We start from the raw sequence: 25,930 nt of genomic DNA, 5'->3' as shown, positions 1-25,930 counted from the left end.
GGGGATTTTTATGTCAGTTTTGAGAAACTAATTTGTGTCTTATTTTATTTGACTCTGTTGGTTTTGCATAGTTTCATTAGAACTTCAGCTTTAGTAGTGAAAATTTGCAATTTGTTGGACAATTATAGATGATTTATTTTGTTGTCTCAGTTTAAAGACAAATGGAAGACAAACTGTTGTTTGTATTCTTAGCTTTTTGTTCAGACATGCAGATATGGTCACTGACTTTAAATAATTGTCAGCGTCATAAGGCAATATTCTTTATTTTGGCCCTTTATATTAAATTGCATAACACACAAGATTGAAAGGGGATTACAATTGGCAGCTGAAGCACAGAGATGATCATGAATCTTCTCTCTCCTCTGCATACCTAAGACATGGGGGGATTATGAATGCAGAAGAAAAAGAGTTGGATTAGAGATATGAAGAAGGCTACATTATGCTTATTTGGAAAGCTAACAATTTAGTTTGTGTGACACTCAAAGGAGAAGCATCATAATAGTCTGAAATGGGCAGTATATTAAATTCTGAGCTCCATCAAACAAGGTTTATCCTCATCCTACCTTACTTTATTTGTTTTGAAATGAAAATGTGTTATGCAACCTGCATCGTGGATTGTTGTCCAGATGTAGAGGACTCGTGAATCTTGTTTTCTTATTGTTAGATTTTATCATGAGTACTTTTTCCAGTTCTGAGAACTAAGGTCTGATAACAAGAAGTGATTTCATAACATTGTGGAAGAAGGATAATAAAACACTACGTGTCATATTAAAGTCATGATGACACAGATGAGTTATTTCATGCTTTTACTTTCCTCCTGTTTTGAGACATTGCATGATAAGCGCATGAATACAATTCTTATTACTTTCAACTCTGTGTGTGGATGCAAAGACAGAAGAGGCAGCGTGTCCCAGACAGTGCAGTTCACCTCAACACAAACAGAGAGTGGATGTGGGGCTGGAGACCACCGACACTGCGACGCTTTAAGTAGAAACACCTGATGTTACTTGCTCGGAAATAAAACAACGTGCATTTTACAGGCGGCAGTCACACTGAAACATGAGAGATGAGGGATGTGTTAAAAGAAGAAATGGAGAAAGAGTTACACAAGCAGAAGTCGAACATCTCAGGTCACCATATGGTTGTTGAATAAGACCAAATGATACAACGTGGCAACACTCACTTATAATCTAATCTGTGTTTGAAGAGACAACATCCATTGTTATGTTACTGAACACCCCAAAAAAATGTGTCTTTTGCTTAATCCAATGTATCCATTTGTGCTAACTGTACATCTATATCTTCCATTAACAGATATAGAGATATTAAGGCCCTGATGATTTACAACCTCCAAAGAGGTTTTGACATAAATCAACACGGTGTCTGTCTTGTATAAAGGAGAGTGGCTTTAATCAGATCCAAGAAGTCCGAACGCTGCCAGTGCTATAAAGCTCGGCTTCGCCAAAGCTTGGCGCCTGTGATCTCAGCACAGCCTGCAATTTGTGTTTCATGTGCAAAATCAGAGCAAAATGAGAAACATTGGTCCAGGCATGTTGCATGAATAAAATACTAAATCAGACTTCCAAAAGATGAGATGATGATTCAATAGACAAGGCAGATATAATGGATGCAGTCTGATCAATTCACCTAGATCGATTTTATGGAGACATGATTCAAATAAATGGTCATTTAACAGATATTATCATATAAAGGTGACATAAGTTATTATGGAAAGAAACTTCTGGGTTACTTTAAAATGTCTGCTATAATTTTGTTATTAAAGCCCACAAACATGTATTATTTTGTGTTTGAACCTGTGACTCAGTGTAGGACGAGATAACAATTTATAATAAAAATAATAATATTTATTTCAGGATGAGTACTGTTCTAATAATCTGGCCGAAGAATCAACTCAATGCTGAGTCGATCAGGACAGACAAACATGGACTGCGGTCTATTGTTTTAATGGTGAGTCATTTGGAATGGTTTATTTTGATGTACACAGTCTAAACTTTAAAAGATGAAGTGTCCACCATGTAACCGGGCAGGTCTCTTTGTTCTGAACGAGTGAGCCAGGTGAGTAGGCTTCCTATCCTGATTGTGTACTTGGAGCTGCAGGAAGCAGGAGGCCGGGTAAGGGAAGGAGGTGAAGGAGGAGAGAACATTCCAAAATAATTAAGTAGGGTGAATTAAAGTTCCTGTCAGACATTTGGGAGCTTTAGAAGTTTAAAATGACAGTTTTTTGATAAAGAGAAAGTCTTCACACCAGCACACGGTCAACTAATTATCAGTATACTTTTGTACTTGACGCTTGTCCCAACACTGATGAATACAGCTGGTGTGTAACTTTCCTCCCACTACCCCAGATAAAACCTGCTATGTCCTTCAAATGTTTTTCCTAGATCTGTTGTTAAACCTGCAAGAGATTTCAGAGGTCATTGCAAGCATCACATTTAGTTTGGACTGTAAACATTCTTAACTCATTAAATAATCCAACTATAACCAATCGCCAATTTGATCAACTAATTCTGCAATAATACATGCAGGGATTTCCCCTCTGTCTGCACTCTAACATGTGTTGCAGGACACGATCTGGATAAATGACTCTCAGCCTGTGCACAGCTTCCTTCTCTTTAAAGGGCAACCCCGCACATGTCCGAGTCAGTTTTACTCTTTATGACAGAAAGCCCCTCAGGTGATGCTCTCTAGGTGACCTGATGAAGCCAGTGGAATTTTACTGTGTTGATGACTTATGTGTGTTGACTCGCTGCTGACTACTGACACTGTTCATCCTGCATCCTTCAATTCATGAGAAAGTAAGTTAAACCTTCTTCAGACAGTGATGGACAACCTTTGCAAGTGTCCGCAATGATTTGGAAACGATCTGAATCATTATTATTATGTAAGAGAGAAAATCTGAGATGGTATTTTGTTCAAGACAAATAAAAAAACATGTTGGAACATTTTTATCGCTGTCATTATCAGTCAGCATCTTACAAGTGCATCTCAAGCAGAAATGTGCTTGAGTGTGTTTGGATGGATCATTTGATTGTATTGTCATGTTTGTACTTTTGGCTATCATTTAAACTAATTAGAATTTCTATTATTTGATATCTCATTCAGGGATTTATTAGGCACTGCAACATTTCAACACAAAACTGTTCAAATATCCAATTCATTCAAATCACCTAAACATTTTTTGTGATAACACTTAATAGTAGTGTACTTTACATACATTTTCATTTCTAAAATTGTGCAAACTGATTATAAGTGGTTGTTTTTGGCTGTATTATATTTAAGTACTACTGAACAGTTATGTATTAACAGTATAATATACTATTCTTTGAGAATAACAAAGTTACACATGAGTCAGTTTAATGTGTGTCTTTTAGGACCAGGTCTACTCTGGTGGTGTCTCAGGGGCACCTTTTATTTTTAAAGGAGTTTCCCACAGGTAGTACAATGTTTTCTTCTGCCTCAGAATATACCATACTCAATTTAGTCCAGCAGAGTCTTTATATTTTCCAGTGTGCTGCCATATAGAGCACTTTATGTCTTGAGCAGTCAGACAAGGTTGCAGTTGATGTTGGTTGTTCCTGGTGACTCCACTGCCAGTCCACAATAGTAAAAAGTAAAAAGCCCCAGTAAGTATGATATCACAGGGGGAGTGGTAGCCAAAACTACAAAATAAAACCCATGTTTGCATGAAACTGGACATATAAAATATGTAGAATCAGACGACAAACGGTAATCGGAAAATAAACTGTCCGTTGTCCACTGTCCTCTCAAATTCAACACATGACCACAGCAGCAGGAAGGAGCTCAAACCCAACAGACTAGCATGGATGCCAGTTTCTATCCCAAACACAGCCACCACCCTGCACGCCGTTTCCTGAATTACCCTGCCTGGTAACAGAGTCGTTTGTGTAAAACCTGTAGCCAAACTCAGGCACTAATTGATCACTTACAGCCAGGAAGACGGGAAAGCCAACAAGTTGAAACCTGCACTTCCATTTCGCCGCAGCAACATGTAGGCCAGTTCATGACACAATTTCAAATTCCTTTAACAGCCATTGTGCGGTAAATTAATACATTTCATGCCTGTCTGGCCACAGCTGATCCACTGGCATATAACCTAAGCAATGGAAAACACACGTGCCTGCAGTGGTGTGTCCTGACCTACATCCTTTTCCTCCGGCATGTCCTTTGAGGAGCTATACTCAGCTGTAGGGATGTGAATGCTCTCACTGGTGTTGAAATAGCTTTATGTGGGGATTACATGATCGAAAAAAAAACATGTCATCATCATCGAGTTACCACCTTTAAACCTCATGAAATGGAAAGTATATACATTGTGGGAGCTTACACATTTACGCAATGCTCACATGATCCAACTTTTTGATGCAAGATATTTGAGAGGAGGTAGAATAAGGATAGGAGAGAAAATAAGGTCAAAAAACACCCACCATATGGTTGTTTCAAATCTTGGATATAAAAGAAAATACTCACTGTGGGTAGTTACCCAAGTCTTACATCATTTGGATCAAAATGGGACCAGAAACGTGTCTGTCAGATGTTTTCTGACAATAACTGGAAACTGTTGAACAGAAGTGTAATGAAAAGTGGCAAGCACACAGATTCTACTATAGTAATCGTGTACAGTGTGAGTTAAATAAATCAGTGTGGTGGTGCAGCTGCAGGGACAGGGACGTTTCTGTGAGTTGTTTTGCTGGTGTACAATATGAGTGAGAGATGAGATCAGTGTCATCAGCGAGACAAGGTTTAAACACTGCTGAAAAGCATGACGCATATAAGAAGAACCACCTGTGTGATAAGGTCCATTCTTAAAGTAGGACTGTTGGATCTTTACACATAAATGAACGTCTGTTATTGATTATTGATTAAGTCCATCATAATAGATTCTGCATGCGAGTAGATTTTGGATTCACAAGCTTCTGGTTTCCGTCTCAATCACGTTTGAGCAGGCTTTGGCTGCAGTAAACAGTCCGTGTGGAGAGTAAAAGAGGTGGAATACATTGACAAAAAAGGAAACGGCTATCTGCTTTTTAATTTACATTTGTATGCAAATAACTGTTAATGAAGATGAGCCAAAATGTTGTCTGGACCAAAACCCCCTCTAAAACATATTGCCGTTTGTGTTTTGTGTGGAGAAACCCGTGACTGGTTTGGATTCGTCGGTCTGTACACAGTGCACAGTGATCGGAAGACAGAGTCTTGGCGCAGATATTGGCTGTTTACACCAGAAGCCCCAAAATAGACTCTACATAAATAACTTTGTATTTCACTGTATATTGGAGTTTTAAATCTGGTGTCTGTGGTGACACACCAGCATCGCCCCAAAGGTAGCAATGCATGGCTATATTACTTGGCCACAGTAATTATGGACATGGCCCAGCCTATAGCAGAAAAATCAAAAAGGTGTCTAAGATAAGTTTCTGATGCACCAGATCAAAAGGAGACTCGCATTCCAGATGAATCATTATAGTCATTATATTATCATTACAGACCTAAAAAAAGTGATCAACAGTATTTGTGTAATTACTGTCCCTGCCAGAAGGGGTTGAAAAAGAGCTCTGCAATGCAAGTGTAACCATAGAAGAATTTTGGGAATTTAACGATTTCTCCTCATTTGGGACTTTATCTCAGGTACAAACAATTCATGAATGCTACTGACCTGACGTACAACTTGTGGAGATTATATTACAAATATAATGAGTTTTGAGTAAAAATATGCTCCTGAAATATATTTGAAAAATGTCAAAAAGTCTGACAGCTGCCTATAGTTTCAATATATTGTGTTCCTTTCACATCAATCCTACTTCTAAACCAATAATGAATCCAGAACTTTGAAGCCCCTACAATGAAGACTTTTGCAAAGACTGCTGGCCCCTTTTAGTTTGAAAACTCAAGTCTGTTGTAAACGATGACAGTCACCCACTTTCACTTCTGTTACCGTTTTTGACTTTGTTAGGGATTTTTTAAGGTTTTTATACTTTTTACATTATCTGGATTAGGCACTGAAATGAGAAAATCTGTATAAACATTTGTGCATATTAAGCGTGCCAGTGTAATTGTATAGCCGTTTAAACTGATTATTTTGGATTAATTACCATTTGCATTTAATTGTTTCTCGACTCTTTTGGCCAAATCACAAATTTATGTTTTTCCATGCTTACTTTGGTGATTATGTTTATGTGTGGTGTACAATGCGACTCACAAACCTGTTGGACAGATGGGTGCTTGAAGGAGCTGGAACCGATCAACTTTCATCATCTAAAACGTAGGGGTTTTGTCTTAGGAGAGATTTGTTTTCATTTGTTTATGCGAAATGGTAAACCGCACTTCTGATGCCAGCCTTTTAAAGTCACCACTTGCGTAGAGTTTCATTGTTTTTCCCTCTTTCAGCTCGGAGTGCGGGGCTTTGAGAGAATTATGCTGTAGTCTAACATGTTATGGTCTGATCGGCCCATTAAACAAATGAGCCAGGTCCCCATAAATTCAGAAGACTGGTGAAGAAATGAAGAAATATTGCTGCTCTGGAAGAAAAGGGATAGCACAATAGAAATTTCTGGACTGAGCAGAGCACCATGTAAGGACATTTTAGTGTGAGGGAAACTGATTGAAAGCACCTGGTCGTCAGTGTGAGAGACAGACAGGTTGTCAGACTATTCTGGGATGGAGCAGCCACTATAAACGTAGATGGTAAGATTCGTTTTATTCTGCTGTAAACACTACAATCGACAGAGCTTGAGTTGGACAGAAAAACTCCTCATTTCTCCTCTATAAAATCTCTGAATCTCTTAAACTTAGTGACTAATCAGTTTTCTGAGAAGATTATGTCATAAAGGTATCATTAATTGTATACATTTTGATCTGTATTGCACATTTCATACAGAGGTAGACTCAAATGCTTTGCAGCTAAACATAGAAAACTAACTAATGAGATAGAAAATGCAAATAGATATTCTAACCAATAAAATAACCCAACAGCCACCCATGTAGAAAACATGTTCATCACTAGAGCCAGAGCATTATATTTGATGCTTGCCGTGAAACAGAAATTGTTAAGTTATTGTGTAAAATTGGTGCAATTTCTGAGCACAAATGACCTTGTCCATGGAGGATATTGAGTCGGTTCAAACTACTGGGATCCTGGCTGAATATAAATATAAACTAAGCACTATCTGAGCACTAGTTATTATATGACATGAGCTGACCATTTAGATAGATGTGGGGATGTAAGACTTACGAGTAGCTGTCCTACTCAGACCATGACACAGCAATGACAATAGGATAATTCTTTGTATTTTTAGTTATTAACGTTATGAATATGAGATTGCATTGTTTCACTAACCTTTTCAAGCATCAGTACTGGGTCAATCTGAAAAAAGAACTGAAATGTGCTGATTTAAATCCAAATGTAAACAGCCATACACGTGGGTCTGTACTGACGGGCATGCCTGTGTCTTGAGCTAAATACTGTCATGCCAACATGTCCATTATGGAAATGTTAACATGCTGATGTTTACCATTTCGTTAATTCATTACATGTTCAGGAGCTTAGTTTTGAGTTTGCATTGGGAAAATTTGGTCATTAGCACTTAACACAAGATACAGCTGAGGTTGATGAGAATGTCTGGGAATCACCAAAAAGTTTTTACACTTAATCCTGTGAGGAACATGAACAACTGAACCAAACAACACACAAATCCAACTAACTGCCAAGACATATCACTGAATGCCACAAATGTCAACCCTCTGGTGGCACTCGATGAAAAGTCAGAGTATAACCAACATTAGTAGGATCATTCCTCTGTAGATCATGACAATGCATCCAATAGTTGTCATGATCAAAGTAGTGGGTGGACTGGCTGACATTGTCATACCTGTGGCCACACAGCTAAAGTGAGAAGAAAAAAACTGATCTGATACTACACTGTCCCTCTATATTGTAAAACTGAAGCTGTAGCTTTTAAAATGATATTTGTCTTGACTTTGTCTTTCTTTAAGGACATACTGTGTGCCAGGGCATTTACCTGTGTGTGTGTGTTTGTGTTCACACACACACGTGAGCTTCAGATTCCTGGAAGACGGCACAGACAGGATGACCAGAATCCCCTCACGCAGTTCAAAGCACCGGGTGTCTCAAGATTAAGTGTTTTGTCTATGAACGAGGGGAGGACTAATAAACCCGCAGCACCCTGCAGTCTGTTACTCAAGCTGCTCTGCTAGTTCTCTTCATAAAGCAGCGTTGTCTGGCTGCCAGCACTTATTTATTGCTCCCCAACAACTCTGCAAGCATGTCATAATAAGGTCAGCTCTGTTTCAAATGTTTTTATGTACACCCATTGTCTACGAGTGAGTGTAACCCTTCATGCAAATAAATAAAGACACCTTGTGGTTTATCATGAGTGATTTCAGCAGGATGTGAACACACACAGGTCGAATCAAAGACACTTTTATGGCATGGACTAGTCAATGTTCCATACAGTAATATACTGTAATCTGCTCAGAATGTATATGGCAAAACATACTGTGATATCTCATTACTATCAACCTCTTTCTAGGACAGCTGCTCATTAGGGCACATAAAATCCAGCACAGAGACCCCCTATATGTTCATGGTACATTTCAGATGTATGACCTGCTGCTGGGCTATAAATACCTGTAGCATTTCTTCTGATTCACTTCCATTGAGCAGTGGTAATTATCTCCATGGTGCCGTATAATGAGTACAACAACAAATCTTGACATGGCCACGTGAACATTTTAACCACAACTGGTCAAAATAATAAAAAACAAATGTATACTGATGTGTAGAGACAGAAAACCGCTGACGACATGCTGTTCACATGTTCCAGTGTCCATAGACCCTGATCTCTTCAACGTTTCCACTGCAAACTCTCAAAGGAAAATAACATTAGAGGGAAGCTAATCTCTTGAATCATATGCTGTGCTTCTCAGACATCGGCGCGTTGTTGTTGTTACGGACTGATGGGGCCCAGCGCGACGAACCCAGGGTTCCTGGAGGTTGACTCACAGCCACGTTGTTATTGAGTCAGCATCACATTACCACTACAGCACATTTTCACGGCTTGGCAGAAAAACAGCCATCAAAGCAGGAAAACCACATTGGCTCTCAGGTCTTCTAGTATCTTTGAAAAACCACATCTGGAGGTTCCCTTCCAAACGGCACCTTTGGAAAGCAAGGGGAAAGCCCATTTCAGAAAAAAAGATTAGGTTTTACAGGGATAGAAAAGTTTCTATGTTGCCGTCTTGCTGGGAGTCTGATGGAAAGTAGAAGAAAGTAGAGTAAGACTACAATGATTTAGAAAAAGGCTATTAAAATGAACATAAGCTGCTTTTAGACAAGCCCAGGAGGAAAATCTCCTGAAATTAGAAGAGAGGCTGTGAGAAGTGTTCGAGTCAGTTGGGAATAGTCCAGCGCGTCTCCTGGAGGCCCTCTAGTAAAATCTCTGGATGATGTCCAAATTTATTGTGTATTCCACACAGCATTGTCCTTCCCTTCTTCAATCTGCATGTTACAGTTTTCAAAATCCCCTTCACTAATGGAAACAACAACCTCTCAACTTGCCTTTTTATGAAGACTTGGATTATTCAATAGAGCAGGCCTGCTTGTTCTTTCCATAAATGGTTGTATAGATCTACAAAGAATGTTTACAACATTTGCTGTCTAACGGGGATGGACTTGCATATTTGCCCACGAGCTTTGGCTCTGGATAAAAAGCAGAAAAACAACTTTCAAGGAAATACACGCCAGACCGCTTTTTCCCCCTGGGGCAGAATGATAATGTGTGTAGCCAGACCTCAGCACTGCAAGTCTGAATATGGGAGACTATTAAAAACACAGCAGGCGTTGAGAGTGGGTGACCTCAGTAGGTGTGGGTGAAGCACTTAAATGCTGTTTGCCACCTGCCATGAAACAGGAAGAAGAGTGAGCATCCTGCTGAGAAATTAAATCTGTAAAGATGGTGAATAGTTTTAGTTTCAGTTATATAACAGCAGCAATGAACGAAACATGCTGTCAGTTTGACATTTTGTTGACGTTTAAGTGTCTGAATCCAGATGTTAGTGCTACAAAAGATTAACACCAACATCCGCTCTCTTCTTGTAGGCCTCAAGTGTGCACTGAACATAGTATTGTTAAGTAAAAAACTGAATCATAATAAATACTGCATTATTATACACGGACATGACAGCTGAAAGTAAAAGTTGTATAATTATTATAAGCACATCCACCTGAGAAGATTGATCCAGGAAGTATTCATGTTCATGCTGTGTAAGACAGAAGGGTAAAAAGTGCTGCACACAGCTCTACAATAAAGCAACAATGGGAAACACTGCAGTGACGTATGCAACGTGCCTGCAGGGTGTGTTGCTCCTCAGAAGCTTTTCATGTTGGTATATTTTTGATAGCGGTCAGCACTTTTTTTAGTGTCACAGTTAATCAAATACGTCTTAATCATTACAAATACAGTTTTAAATCAAGTTTCGTATTAAGTGATTCCAGCATTGTGGCTCATTTTGGTAATTGAATATTTAAGTTGTGGTTACAACTCATAGAGCACACAGAGCGAGTGACTAAGTCAGATCTGGTTTATATCAGTGATTTTCCTCATAAAGGTTTTTCAAGTGCAGTGGCTGTTCATTTCAACACTCACTTTGAAGAGAAAATTAACTTATCCACGTCTTTACTTCAAACAGATTTTTGGTAAGCGAAAGACTAACACCTCACGGTTGCTTAACTGTGGGCCCCATTATACAGCACATTCAATTTAAATTAAAGGCACCAAAGATCCATCTATTGGTCCCAGCTCCACTTTTCAGTCACCCAGAGGAGAAGCATGTTCATCAGCATTATTCGGACGAGTCTGAAGTTTCACATGATCTCTGTAACCTCTACACGCTAATCGAAAACAGACAGTTTCCCTGAGGCCCTTCACCAAGTACAGACATATATTCTACTTGGCCCCGTTCAGAGCAGTAATCAGAGTTTCAATTATAACATGCCCTGAAGTCCACAGATATATAAACTGTATAAAAAGTTGAGTCTGTACATAAAGCACGAAGCACAGGCAACACGCTAAAGCTGCTTTCAGACACTGACTGGTGTCCAAACATTTTCCAGAGATTTTCCAGAGGGACTAAATGTGAGAAAGCAAATGTTCGAGTCAGTTGCTCAGGACATTTTCTGCAACTTTTCCTGGCATCTTAATAGTATAATATCCACAAAATGTCTCAGTGAGACCGTGTAAGAATCAAGCAAGAAAATTCAATGGAAGCAAGTAGGTGTGTTGATGACGTTTGAAACACACGATGGACGCAAAACTGAAAAAGAAAAAACAACAAAGATTTCAACTTTCAACAGCCCCCATTGATGAGGCAAACCTGGGTTGACCACCTTCGTTACCGAGTTGATAAGCAGCGTTGTGTGACTGTTTAGCCTTACTGCACTTGTTAGTTAAGTTCACCCAGATTCACCTCGCCTGAATGTCCCGTGCGAGGTGTGGTAATGACCGCCTCAATGTTAACAGCGTTCATGCCTTTAAAAAGGGCTAAAGTCAGTTATGTTTTGTTTAGTAAGATTTCAGACAGATTGTTTTCTCACAAAAGTAAAATGCAACATGATGCGTCCCTTGATCTATTCATTTAGCATCACTGAATAAAAACAGAAGTACAAGATATTTGTAGAATTGCACATTATTTTGAACCATGTGTCCATGTGCAAACTGAGGAAAAATGACATTACAGTCATAGCACCTGTAAATTATCTGTGAAAATAAACTGAGTGCACTGATATAGTTCCATAAATCCTAATGAAGGATTTAGATATCTGGTTGAGAAATTCCAGTAACATCCCTAATCTTCACTCGGCTTCCACTTCTGGGTATTCTTCATATATTTTCATATTTTTTGTAGTGATAGATGATCTTTATCTGAATAAAACCAAACCTCCTGCCATGTTTGCAAAAAAAACCTGACAACATACAGTAAAATCAGTAGTTGATGGTCTGACGCATCTGCTCAAGATGATACTTCTTCACTTATGCCAAGATCGGGTCCTCCTCTTGTCGACATGTCTGTTCCAGACTGATAAAAAACCTTTAATATCCCTCCCTGAGAGGTCAGGGTGCTTTGTCACCTTTACAAAAACTTGGAAAACACTCGACTCTGCTCAGAAATGCCAGGGATCCCTGCTCCATCTGATTTAGAGTTCCCACTATCTGACCTGCACGTGCCTAATCTGCAGGTTTTTGTCTCCAAGTCCTGGCTTTGTGACAAAATGATAAACATTATACATCTTCATAATCACAATATTTCAGTATTTTTAAAAGATATTAACGAGCACATGCACAGACCACAAAGCTCCAGACAAAAGAAGTTCTACATTTCTGAAGATTTTCATCCAATCAAACTCAATTTTTGAATAATGTTCATGACTGGCTTTTATTCTGCAATAACCTTTGTTGCATTCATGTTCTTGTTGTCTTCAGTTGTATTTATGTCAAATAAGCTATGTTTATGATATTGGGTTTTCTGCCTTTGTTTTAAATACAATAAGACAGCGTCGCCAAACAAACTAAAACTTTCACCGATAGTTTGTAAAACTGTAATTTGTATGTTACTGCTGTGCTACAAGTGAGTTTTGTAGATCTGAACAGTACTAACAGTTTATAATCAGTCTAAAATATGAAAAAAGTCATGAAAGCAGAGCCTCACACAGACATCTGTCCTTCCACCTCACCTTAAAACATCTGAATCCTCTGTAGATCATAAAGACAAAAATACAGAAAATTACTTGAGACCACTGCTCCCTGAGATATATGATTTCTGAGATTTGACAAATGTAGTGAAGCCTCGGGCCTCCCTACTCTCACAACTTCAGAACAACAAAACACCTGGCACTAGAACAAAGTGTACAAGAACAAAACCAGGGAGACTCGTGTCCTCGCTGTAATCGTCAAATAAATGTGTCCGCTTGTATGATATCTAAGTGTGAAAGCTTCCAACGTTTGAAACGTGTGTTTCCACCTGTCCACATGTGCGTGGACACATGTGGACATCCTGACCCTCCTCGTCGGTGAACATGCCCCTAGCATTGTTTTATGACTGGAGCTCCACCGGCTCAGAGCCTCCCAACACCTGTACAATAAATCATCAGCCCACTCCTGGAGGTGTTGCATAACCCAACCTGGGTTTACTGACGCTGAACACAAAACCGCCTGCGGTGGAGGCCTGGGAAGGGGTAGAGGCGGCACAGGTTGACTCATCTTCGACGTGGTCAGGTGGCCTTGTGTTACAGGTGCTTGGTAGAGAAGAAAACAGCCATAAAACATGTTGTTTGGGACCACAAATGTTGTCTAGAAGAGGAGATTAATGCTCTTGTAGTTCCTATCCCCTTGTGCAAAGGTAAAACTTCAAAATCTCCAAAAAGCACAGTTCCGTTCATTCCAGCATTTTTTGTTTGTTTGTTTTTGTGGGAGAGATAACCACAATGTTCGCTAACCACTAAGAGTCTGTCCCTGTGGTGATCTCAGGATCATCATCCATCTTGAGCTAATTACACCAACCAAATTAATACCGCTGGCGTGAGGATGATTGGAACAAAATTGTCAGTTATCACATGAAGTCGGAAACGAAAACAGGAGTAACACGTGATATTTACTTCCACCGATGAGGTTATGTTTTCAACCTTGTCCATTTGTTTGTATGCAAGGTTACACAAAAACAACTGAGCAGATTTCCATGAAACTTGGTGGAAGGATGTGAGTCAGGAAAGAAAGGCCCTTTTACGTGATATGAAATTGTGGATGTTTGCGTTGTGGTTTTAGTCTCGGTTTCAAAATCGTTACACCCCAAATGAAAAACACAATAACAGAAACTTCAAGAACAATTGTTATTCTGTGAATTGTGACTGAAGTAGCAAAGGCAGCTTGAAGGACAGTGAATACTAAATAAATGAAGCCACAAAGTCTTTCTTTTGAAACAAAGACATTCTTGCGATTGGATCCCACCAACCACATCTGTCTGTTCTGACCCATGAGTACTCAGTGGTCTTTATTACTAGATGAGTACACTGCACTCGTGGGTCAGACCACACCCGTCTGCAGCCTTTATTTTGATCTCAGCTGCACAGCTGTACAGTTTTGTGACTATGTCTTGCACAGTTGTGACACTGTCTTGGTGACAAAATCTGTACACAGAATGTAAACACCTGCCAATGTCACTCAAAACCTCCTCCAGCTAATTTCTGCTACAGTAGATGTCTCCAGGACCAAGTTTTTCCTCAATGACGCACACAGTCCAACAAGGTGAAAACAATACCAGCCAAACTGCCACAGCTCCAAATACTCAATTACATTTTTTATCAATAAAATTGACTAGTGTTGCAGTTATGCATCTGAACCAAACCGTATTACTCTTTATGCTGTTGGATCGCTTCATATGTTGTATTTTTAAAGAATAGGTATTAAATATCTTATGGTTCAAAACATTACTACAGCTCCTGGGATGTGAACCAGCTGCAGTTTCCATATGAACAAAATAAATATGTGACATGCAGAGGGGAAAAAGTGATGAGAACACCAACTTTAACAGCGCGAACATGGGGGTTTTCAATGGTGATATGAGTTCATGAAACCCATTCTCAGTAATCAGAGTCCAATCACAGCAAGATGCCAAAGTGTCAACACTGCTCCACACTTAGTTTGTCTTCTCTGACGGTTAGTGCCGTGTTTGCGCAGAACCCCCCACTCTCTGCTAAGACCGCTCTGACTTGTGGCAGAGAGTGGATTTCCAAGAACAAGAAAATGTTTCTGAAAGTCCCTCTCTCCAGAGCCAAGCGTTAATGCAAACCCTTTGACTCTACAGACGGGAGAGTGGAGGAGGTGAAACCAGCTCACGCTCGAGAGCAGCACAGATGGTGATACTTCTCTCTTCATCATCATCCCTGCAGCTGATGTCTGATGGTAACGTAAATCAAGAACATTATTGAATCAACTTCCCTCTGGAGGACCAGCTATGGCTACAACCATACTCATAAGTTTACATTGTAAAATGGCATTTTTTAAACTAAACATATCTACGTCGATAGAAGCATTTTAGCTCTGTATCAGTAATAATCCCTATTCATACCAACACACCTGACAATGTCACATTCATGTCTACTGTGTCAACTCTGCAGCAGGTTACTTACACCGAAAATACTACGAATGGGAAACAGCAACGGTGAAAGTAGGACGAGGGATTTAATTTCTTGGACCGACAACGAGGTGGAACTGTTATTGAAGAAAGTGTTTGCAACATTTTTCATTCAGCACAGGTAGTCGCTTTGTGACTGATATAAAAAACGATCATGAAGCCAATGCAGGTGACTACATCATCCAATGTTTCCTAACGTCTCCATTTTAGGCCCGTCCAGAATGCAATGCCACCGTTTCAAACTAAAACTGGGCCAGCAGCTTTCCCCTCAGTTTTAGGCACTCGAAAACTCCAAAATAGTGTGGACAGCAGACGTAACCATAGCAACGGTTATGCAATTTATAACTAGTAAGCAGTTCCTGTGAGTAGCTGCTGGATAACCCAAAAAAAGTTGTGTAACGAGTAAGATTTATTTAAATTCATAGTCACAAGCAGCAGGTGGGAAATGAAGTAAGTTTTTTTTTTCCAGGAGCAGCTAGTAATAAAATGACTGTGCAGTATTTTTAACATCTGAATCAGCTTATATCAAACCTAGTCAGCCACAAGGAAATGTTTTATTGGGAAAATCTATGACACAACTCAACTGCTCAAATAACTCACTACCAACAGTGAGCTAGATAGAACCTAAAAATGGATCACATAAAGACAAAAAATAAGCCAGGGGTGAATACGTTCTCAATGGATTCGCTGCTTGAAGAAAGTACCAAAACGTTTTAGCTTTTGATAGCTACAAACTAAGCACATCGGCGCTGAGGAATCACATAAACGGCTGCAGGAGCACAGGTGCTGCAACTATTGACAGATACTTTTCCAAGAACACAACTTGGCCACTAAAGCAGGAGGACAGGGAGGCCATAACCCAACCCAGTGAAGGACGTAGAATGCACAGATCGTGGCACATGTATTAACAGGTTCTGATTTGATTTGGAAATAAGTGTTGGTAATGGGTCGGAGCTTTGCCGGTGCGGGCTTCCAACAGTGGACCCATGCAGGACTCTAATTTGGATTAATTTGCAACACATAGAACAGTCTCAAAGTTCAAAAAAGTATTTCATACTCAAAAAATCCATAATCAACAAAAAAGGTTTAATTTTAAGTATTTGATTCCATGCTTCTTTACTTCCTGGATCATAAGTAGATACAAAGATAGATAGAAATAGATACAAACACTGCACCAGATACACGTGAATGTCAGAAAAGCAACTGCAGGATTTACACATCAGAGTACAACAGACTCAAATACTGTGTAAGCCATCTATTGTCAAATAAAACCTGAATTTTCATTTTTTTTCCCCTCAGTGCATTTGGTAAGAAACAGTTTCTCCTGTTCCCTCTTTGAGCCTGATCTTCTGGCAGCTGGCAGACACACCGCTCTCCTAGTTTGTGTCCTGTCAGTTTGGATCAGATGACCGATGGCAGAATTAATCCCTGACAGACAATGAGCTGACTGCAGTCTAATGTCAGCACCAGCTTCACTGAGCGAACTGCCACGTGTTTTCTCACGTTAGCTCCTCTTTATACGTCCACAGCCAGGAGGAGGACTCGGGGCGGAAGTGACGTGTGGATTTACTGCCCATGAATGTGGATAATATTATGGTTTCTACAAAAATATAAAAAAATATCCGCCATGACATTACAGACCCTGTGTTTTACTTTGTTTTGTTTGGCTACTCACAGTTGGATGAAGCAGCGGGGTTCAGATGGTCCTCAGGTTTTTACAGGCTGCTGACAGTTGACTGTGGTGATGTAAACTATGCTCCAAAATGAAAAGCCATTTTAAAATCCATCTAAAAATATAATTCACCGAACAAAACTGAGATTAAAACCAAACAAAAGAATCCAAAATGGCGGCGGGTGAACACGTCCTCCTCTGGTCCTCATTCAGCACACCTGCTGTGATTAGGCTGCTGACACGTGGGTCAGGTGACGTTGTGCACCTGGTTGTTCACCCACATCACCACTAGGGGCTGCTGCACTGTTTACACAGGAATAACTGACAGAGGGAATTCCAAAAGGTTATTAGTAGACCGGACTATTATGGTTAGGGTTTTCTATTGAAGAAAAGAAAATGGGAGATTTCCAGGATAAAGTTGAAATAAAGTCTCTCATGAGACAGATGAAAGTCGTAATTTCACAAAGTTATAATATTATGAGAATATTGTTGTAATTAAACGAGAAAGAAAGTCAAACGCTTAAAAGAATAAAGATTTAATTTAACGAGAATGAAATGAAAGTCAAAATTTAACGAGAAATCGGTCATAACAATACGATATGAGAGTTGTAATTTAATAAAGTTATAATTTTATGAGAAAATAGCTGTAATCTTATGAGAATAAAGTAAATCATTACTGGAATAAAGTTGTAATTTAATGAGGATAGTGTCATTATGTTAAAAGAATAATAATGAATCATAAAATAACGAGATGAAAGTTGTAATTTAATGAGAACAAAGTTATATTATTAGAATATAGTCATTGTATTGGAAGAATAATGTTTCAATTAAATGAGGGGAAAAATCCTAATATTACAAGAATAAAGTTGTAGTTTAATTAGAAAAAAGACAATTTTAAGGGGAAATAAATAAGGCTGATCTTCTGATACTCCCCCTCTTTTAACACGTATCCTAAACCTAGTCATAATAAAATGTCACATACAATACTTTTTTTTATAGCAACATAGAACACAGACAGTTTCTAAAGAAAACAAATCTAAAACACATCTTTACCCTGATGTGAATTCATCTTCAACAAGATTGAAAGAGTTTTAATACTGTTGTATGTGACTTGTGTTTACCGGTGCCACAGCATGATCCCAGGCTGGTCCCAGGTATTTAACAGTTTTTAGCTCCACACCTCAGGAGAACAGTCTTAATCCACTTACAGCTATTTCCCAGAAGTCCCAATTCTCCCATGAAGCCATCAGGCCCCATTTCCGCCAGGTCACTTCACACACAGAGGTGTGAGGAGCTGACTGCTGCAGTCACACACAGGTTGATAAGAAATCGCTCAGTCATTTTTGCAAATATTGCAGATAGGTGAGAGGGTGAAGATGTACAGTCTTATAACAGGTCATGTGCACTTCATGGTTTTTGTTTCTGACCACTGTGCATGTCTCTAACTCTACAATCAGACCTGTTTAACATAAATCAACACCTACTTAAAGTTCCCTTTATGCTGTAGAATTTCAATTTCAATTGTCATGATGACCTCATCTCTGATTTTCCTTATTGAAACACCATCAGTAGAATCCTAACTTCAAGGCCTCGACTTCATCAGGCACGAAATCCTGAGGACGTGCCACGGGACCAATACTCTCACAGACAACAGTTTCATTCAGACTTTGAGAAAACCCACAGGGTGTTTTTGCATTGAACTTGTGTCAGCCGCTGACTGTTGGCATTACATGTAATTCCTAGCGATGCCACTGGGGCTACAATTTTATTGCCGCAATAAGCCGCTTTTCTATTTTAACATAAGAACTGTAAAGTTGAAAGTTTTGCTTTGAGCCATCATGTCTGCTCAGCAAGTCCAGTGTTATGTCACGATACTGTTAAAAACTGAATCAGGACCATAAATCAGAATCACAACCCTATTGAATTAGTCATGATTTGCCCAGATGCTTTTCAATGTGCCTCTGGGGCAGAAATGTACAAATCCTGGAGGCGTAATGCTTCCCAAGGGTCTTTTTAAACTTTGTAAACCACAATGGTATTACGTCATCAAACCAAACTGTACATTTCCAAACCTCTGCCAGCACCGTGAAGCACTTACTCATTACTTTTCTCAACTGCAGAACAGCATTGTTCCATGAGGTTACCATGACAGAGCTGATTTATCGCACATAGAGTAACACTGTTCACATTCCTCTGTCCATTCTCTGTCTGTGTGGAGGGCAAGATATCTGATGACCGGTTGGTTTAATTCCTGGACAGAAGTCAAATACTTCTATCAGGGTCTGATACGGTATCTGCGGCCTCCACGCTCCTCATGCAGTGACCTCATCCTCATACACTGTAGGAATAATGACACAATGTGCCCTCAAACAACCTCTCCACTGTGTAATACCATATGTCAAGTATGATAAAACACAGTATATTGTCCATAGTGGCTAATGTGAGTGAGCGCAATAAATTATTAAGAAATTGAACGTATTCACCCATTGAGAATGATGAGTAATGTTACTCTTATTGAAATAGGACATGGTATCTGCTCTTATCTTCATCATCACATATCACGCTTCTGTCGGTTTGTTGTATTTTAAGAGTTGAACAGATGCTACATGGAGTTGTTTAAAATGATTATGTCTCATGCTGTGGGTGGTGCAGTGAGCCCTGCGGAGTCTGTAGCAGAAATCAAACCAGCAGCCCCATGGCAGCGTTAATGTCAAGACTGAGCGTGAGCCTGACCTTTGCCCGGAGCTTACAAAGGCTGGTTATTAAAATGACAGGTGGTGTCACTTTTTACACTTCCTTTGAGGTAAGGCCCCTAACTACTATCATGTAAAGAAAGTGTACCAAGGGGGAGGAAAAAACGTTTACAAGCGTGTTGCATAACGTGAGCTTCAAGGGGCACCCCTCTCCCTCACCATCCGTTCACAGGTGAAACAGAGAATTCACACCGACGTGCTTTGCTTCATCTCCATGAGACAGCAGCTGTCAAGGAGCTGCAGCGCAACCTCTGCATGCCCAAATATTCTGTGATTGTGATGTGGTATTGCCAAGCTCTAAAAGTATGCATAATACTGTGTTGGCAGGTGAGAAACACCAATAGAAGAGTGGCATGAACACACTGTTCAAATGTATTAGACCACAAAAAGAGCAGATTTGACCTTATATGGCTCATTGAAGTTCTGCTCTGAATTATTGAGATAACTAAAACAACACATTTTTTCCACTACGATTCTAAGAACCGCAGTAACAGTTAAGATCTGTAGTTTTTGAACTAGAAAAAAACAACAACAAGCATTACTTCACAAATCGTAAATAGTAATTATCTTAAGATGAGCAATAAAGCTAAATTAAAAACAAGAAGAGGGACCTGTCTTCAGTACATGCAAACTGCTAAATCCTTTGACTGTAGTCTCATCTATGAGAAAAAAATTGAAATTGATTATTCAATTTAACCATTTGTTAAGTGTTTCCAACCCTTACAGCAAAGATATGAGTGATCTTGAATGAAACAGAGACTGATACACATCCTCTATCACCACTATCACTACAGCTTTTTGATGCCATATTAAAAGTCTCCCCGTTCTTACTGGGAAATGAACTTCTTTATGATTATCTATCAAGCTGAGGATCTAATATCACTTCTGTTGAAATGCTCACAGAACATTGATATGTGTAAGCTGGTAGAGGGGGTCACGGCTCGGTATTGATCGGCTATAAATGGTAACAAGGTGAAAAGGTTGGGATGTGTTTTTCCACTAAGACACCCGAAGTCAGTCTCTTTAACAAGCCTGTGATAAAAGTGGTTGTACAAGCTGGACAGTGGGAGTGTGCAATGTTGGGGACAACCTCCCCAATGACACCTACTAATTACGCATGGGCCAAGCAGTAAAGATACAGATAGTAATCAACCAATTTTTTTTTTTTGCCAAACATGCACCAACTTGCACTATTTTGAGATCTCTGACATGGTAATTTGTGGTGGCGACAAAATACATTCCACTCTTGAAACACATACCCCACAGAACACCTTGACCTCAGTAAGAGCGCCCGTAAAACGTCCCGGGCTGTTTAGATCTGAGGTGTAACAGTAGGGAGCTGCAGAAAGTTTGTGGCCGCAAGCATTCGGCCTGCTGAAGTGCCTCTGGGCAAGACGCTACAGGGCAGCTCTGCACTTGCTGACCTGAGGCATGCAGAGAGGAAAGACTGAGAAGTGAAATTTTCCTTCAGCGGAGGATAAACACACACATACACGCTTGTTTTCGGATGTTCTTTGGTCAATCTTTAGCTCACAGGTCTCTATAAGTGATATACCGACATAGTAAATAACTACAATGACACTCGGTAGAGCACATTAATTATTCCATGGGGAAAATGTCAAAATATTTTTTTAAAATGCAATGTTAAAGAAAGAGATAAAAAAAAGAAGACTTTAATTGGTTCTTCCCTGTCTCAACCCTCTCCTTCCAACAACTTGTTTACGAAAAAACTAACAGATGATAATGATACATTTTAACTGCACTACATGAAAATTACAAACAGTTGTAAAGGTGAGTCATCTTTACTCATGACAATTATGTCATTAGCGTTTTCATTTGCACGTTTTGTGGCAGCATGACTTGGAAAAAGCTTCAAAGGAGTGAAAAGTATCTCTGACCAAACTGCGGCCTCAACTCACTCGTGTCTGGGGGAATTACGTCTAATATTATAAATGCATATGACAGGCATGGGCAGTGCACTCATCGTAAAAATTTCCCTTTTCACATTTCGCTAAGTATAGGAATTGTTCGCAGCAGTTTTCACACATTTGCTCTGCACAATCTTCACTTGTGAGGAGTATGTTAATGCTGCTGCTGGTCTCTGTTCTTCATGTGTTACTGATTTCAACTCAACAGTGCATCCAGTTTTATGAGAACATGTAAACCCTTTTCTAAAGTGTTACGCAATAAATCAGCGATAAAGACTCAAAATGGAAAAAGGAACAGGGTTAGTGTCGGTGGAGTCTGGCGATGTCTGCGTTGTGGTTTATATGACGGAAAGGCCGGACCGTGAATGTCTTCGGAGGTGATCGCCATGTCTTCTGACACACCAAGTGAAAAGCAAATCCTCCTCCTAAGAAGAGTACAACAATACTAAGGGGAGAGGAGAAGCATGACATATATAAGCGGGGGGGTCCCCTGAAACGTGGATGTAGGGGTACAGGACTTGAAAGTGCAGGCCCATAGATGCCAAGCACATTAGCTACATGGCACAAACCTGTTATCAAAATGTAAACAAAAGTTTGAGCTCACTGACAACCTCAGGTTCCTTTCCCATGTTTTTCAATCTTATAACGCAAAGAGTAACAGTTGTTTTCTGAGGCCGGAAAATTGCAAACTCATCTTTTACCCATTAATTAAGGAGAAGTTATTGTATTGGAAGGTTATTAGAGTCCTTGAATTATTCCTTGATTTCTTGCTCTGTATCAAACAATTCAGTTCAATCAAACTTAGCAGCAACATAAGACACAAGTTCCGTGTATTGACATAAACCTGTGTTCTTAACCAGGCTGTCAAACTTGTTGTGTTGACCTGGCAGAGACTCTGAACCTTCAGGGAACTTGCCAAAGAGGTCAAGAGTCATAAGAGCGAGACAGTTACCAGAACTGAGAGTGACTGATGGTTGGACTCAGACAATTGGCCCAAGGTGGGGTCACGAGGTGGTCAGCGATTTAGTGTTTCCGTCAGCCCCTTCACTCTTCCCAGCTCTGAGGTATCATGCTCCTCCCTCTGCTTATCACAAGTACATTTTTAAATAATAACACAGTTTGCTACCACTCCGCCTGCTATGACGCTCTTCTATTTGACCTTCACAGTCAACTAAAATGAGACACGGGTGGAGAATAGGCGAGAGGATTGCATTGGAATTGGATTAAGTCATATTTTGATTAAAATATGTTGCTGTTGTCCAGAAAATGTGGTCATCTGAGCTGTTCTCAGTCTAAGTAGATGGAAGTAGGGCAGATAGACGGAGTTCCTTAAAGGCCTCACGGCACATGTGCACTGTGCAGCGGAGGACACACCACTAACAGGAACCAGACTCGCCTCATCTTAAGGTCAGACGCTAGATGCAGCAGTAAAGGAGCGCACAAACCAGGAGATGCATGTGTCTCTGAAATTGTTGTTGAATGTTAAATGACAGCACTTGTGACCTGCTAAGATTCAAGTATATTCCTGTTTTTAATTAGTGGAAATAACTGCAATATGTTCATGTATAGATTTACCGGGAATTTCAGATGGAGCACAGACACACTTGTCGACCTCAGCTCTCCTCTGCTCTGAGTCATCTCTGCATCTGGGAGTGTGTGCATGAGAATGTACATTCATTTTTGAAAAAAGGTGGAATTCCCCCTGAAAACGTATTCACTTCTTGTCATGCAGCTGTTGGTTTGCTTTATCAGCGCTGTGGTTTAAAACGTGGGACTCACTGCAGCCAGTGAGCAAAGTGTCAACTCTGGCTGGCACCCCAAAAGACTGTACTGCATGTGTTGTTTGGCACCACGAGGACGTCTGCTTCAGAGGCTTTTGCTAATTAGTCTGCAAAAATATATAAAAACAGTAGCAGGGAACAACATCCCCGGTGCCCAGGAAGCAGACAAAAGATACTGTCATTAACATCTGTTTCTGTCGAATACACACCCAGTAAGACCAGTGACTCGTGATGGATCTGTAAAACACTGTTGAATTTTCCTTGTAAACAACAAATCTTAACAAGTTATTACTATGTCTATATGTTTTTTTCTGCACCAGGATATAAGCATTGGAGAGCGGAGTGACTGTAATATGCAGAGCCTTGTGTTACCTAATCATCTGTGACAGACTAGGTTTAGGGTATAGATAGCATAAATAGCGTATGTATATCGAGTACTTGTAGTTGATATCTGGAAATATGTTGGATAATAGAAGTTGAAAACTGAGAGGAAATAGTAATATACAGCTATAACGAGAATCACTGCCCTGTGGATGTATGCCTCAACCAACCAGTGCAGATTCAGTCTACATACATTTTTCTTCCAGATTTATATGAGGTCACTGTGACCTTTGACCTATTAACACTGTATTCTAATCAATTAATCTTTGAGTCCAAGGGAAAACTGTTTCAAAATCTAAACAGATTCCCTGAAGGCAGACTTGAGATATTATGTTCAAGAGGCAGAAATTAGGTTCTGTGAGGCCATCGTGATCATGACCTTTGGCCACCCAAATCTAATCAGTTCATCATTGAGTCTAGGTGAACATTTGTGCTATATTTAAAATGATTCTCTTGAAGAGTTCTTAAGATAACATGTTCACAAGGGAAAAAAAGGTCTTTGTGAGGTCACCGTGACCTTGACCTTTGACCTTCAACCACCAAATTCAAATCAGTTCATCTCTGAGTCAAACCGAACGTTTTTTTTATCAAATTCGACGAGATTCCCTCAAGGCATTCTTGTGATATTGTGTTCACAGGAAAGGGACGGACAACCCTAAAACATAATGGTCATTTTTATAAAATGTTGAGAACTTCTCCTTCACCCCTTCCAAAGGGGGGTGTAAAAGTGTACATGTATTAATTCGATGTAAATTCTAAGTCCAAATCACAAATGTGAACCTGATGCTGGTGCTGGAGGAGACTTATCAGTGTATTAACCAGTGCCAGAAGAACTAAATACGATGTAATTCCAGTCACTTATGAGTTTCTGAGAATTATCTGTGGGGTTTGAACCAGTTTGAGTTGGAAGTTTACGTTACATGACGTGAGCTTTGGATAAATAGGAGAAAAGGCCTGAAGGTTAATACAGTCAAACTGGAAACATGTGTTTAGGCTGAGTGCACATCAGAAAGCTACGTCCAGCTGCCTAAACCTAAATCCTAATTTATGTGGGAAGTATCATCTCCAGGTAATTGTACTTTAGCACTGAACATGCTCTTAGTTGATGTACACTCCAAAATTAACTCTTGCTTAGGATCAACTCTTGCTTCGATGTGGTTTAAATGCACGATATCAATAATGTTGTAAATACCGAAAAGGAAAGAAGAAAGAAAGAAATATTGTTTGGTTTGATTGTAAAACTTAGGACATTCATAGCTCTATACAATTAATAAAATACAGCACATTTTAATATATTTTTAATTATATAGTCAAGAAATTGATTATTTGTTATTAAATCTCACAGATTTATTTTCCCCATTGAGAGATCTTTGCTGTAAACACGTACTGGGCCACCATCATGGCAGCTTGAGTGTTTTTGTCCCCTTGAAGTCCCAACGCATGAGGCAGGAGGTGGGAGCCTGCCAGTATAAGCCATGATATCATGAGAAAGTAAGCGAGCTGTGCTACATGTTCCAAAGATCGAATTTGTCCATCTGAACTACACATGGAAACAAAGGCTGAGGATATTTATACTGACATCTGATACAAGTTTCTACATGTGAACGTCAGCATTGGGAAGAAGATGATGTCAGGAGCTGTTTGGATTGTGTTGTTTTTTCAGGTTTTCCTGTTATTGTGTGCACCCCCATTAAAAAGACAACTTTTAGACAGTCATCTTAAAGCTTCATAGAGATGGTACTGTATTAGTTACAGGAGTACTCCATTGAGATGTACACAGATTGCATCTAGTCGTATGTTGTGTCCTCTTTTCTTTCTTTAACAACACATATGCATGGTTCTCAAGAAATGTGACCCACATACAGACAGAGATTAATTAGGTGGATACCTAAAAATGTCTCTTAAAGGTTCAGTGTGTAGAATTTAGTGACATCTGGTGGTGAAGGTGCACGTTGCAGCTGAATACCCCTCACCTCACCCTCCCCTTCCAAACATGAAAGTAGCCTTCAGTTGTCGTAAAAACTCAAAAGGTGCTTAGTTTGTCCAGTTTGGACAGCTGTAAAAAACATGGCTGCCTCCATAGAGATGACCCACTCCTGGCTTAAAAATGCAGTATTTAAATATAAAGGGTCCATTCTAGGGTAAAGAAAACAACAATTTGTACAATTTAGA

The 25,930-nt window shown here is 39.7% G+C and overlaps 1 protein-coding gene across 1 annotated transcript in view; it reads right to left on the bottom strand.

Annotated features, from left to right (window-relative positions):
• The window catches only part of stk36 (serine/threonine kinase 36 (fused homolog, Drosophila)), a 72,984-nt gene extending 55,711 nt beyond the window's left edge, over positions 1-17,273 (bottom strand). The window contains 1 exon segment of the mRNA XM_047343479.1: positions 16,919-17,273. The gene's annotated coding sequence lies outside the window, so the exon portion shown is untranslated.
• Positions 17,274-25,930: the final 8,657 nt, after the last annotated feature.

Source organism: Hippoglossus stenolepis, chromosome 15 (genome assembly GCF_022539355.2).
Source record: "Hippoglossus stenolepis isolate QCI-W04-F060 chromosome 15, HSTE1.2, whole genome shotgun sequence".
NCBI lineage: Eukaryota > Metazoa > Chordata > Actinopteri > Pleuronectiformes > Pleuronectidae > Hippoglossus > Hippoglossus stenolepis.
The sequence above is the reverse complement of the archived record's forward strand: the minus strand, read 5'-3'. Positions and strand labels throughout refer to the sequence as shown.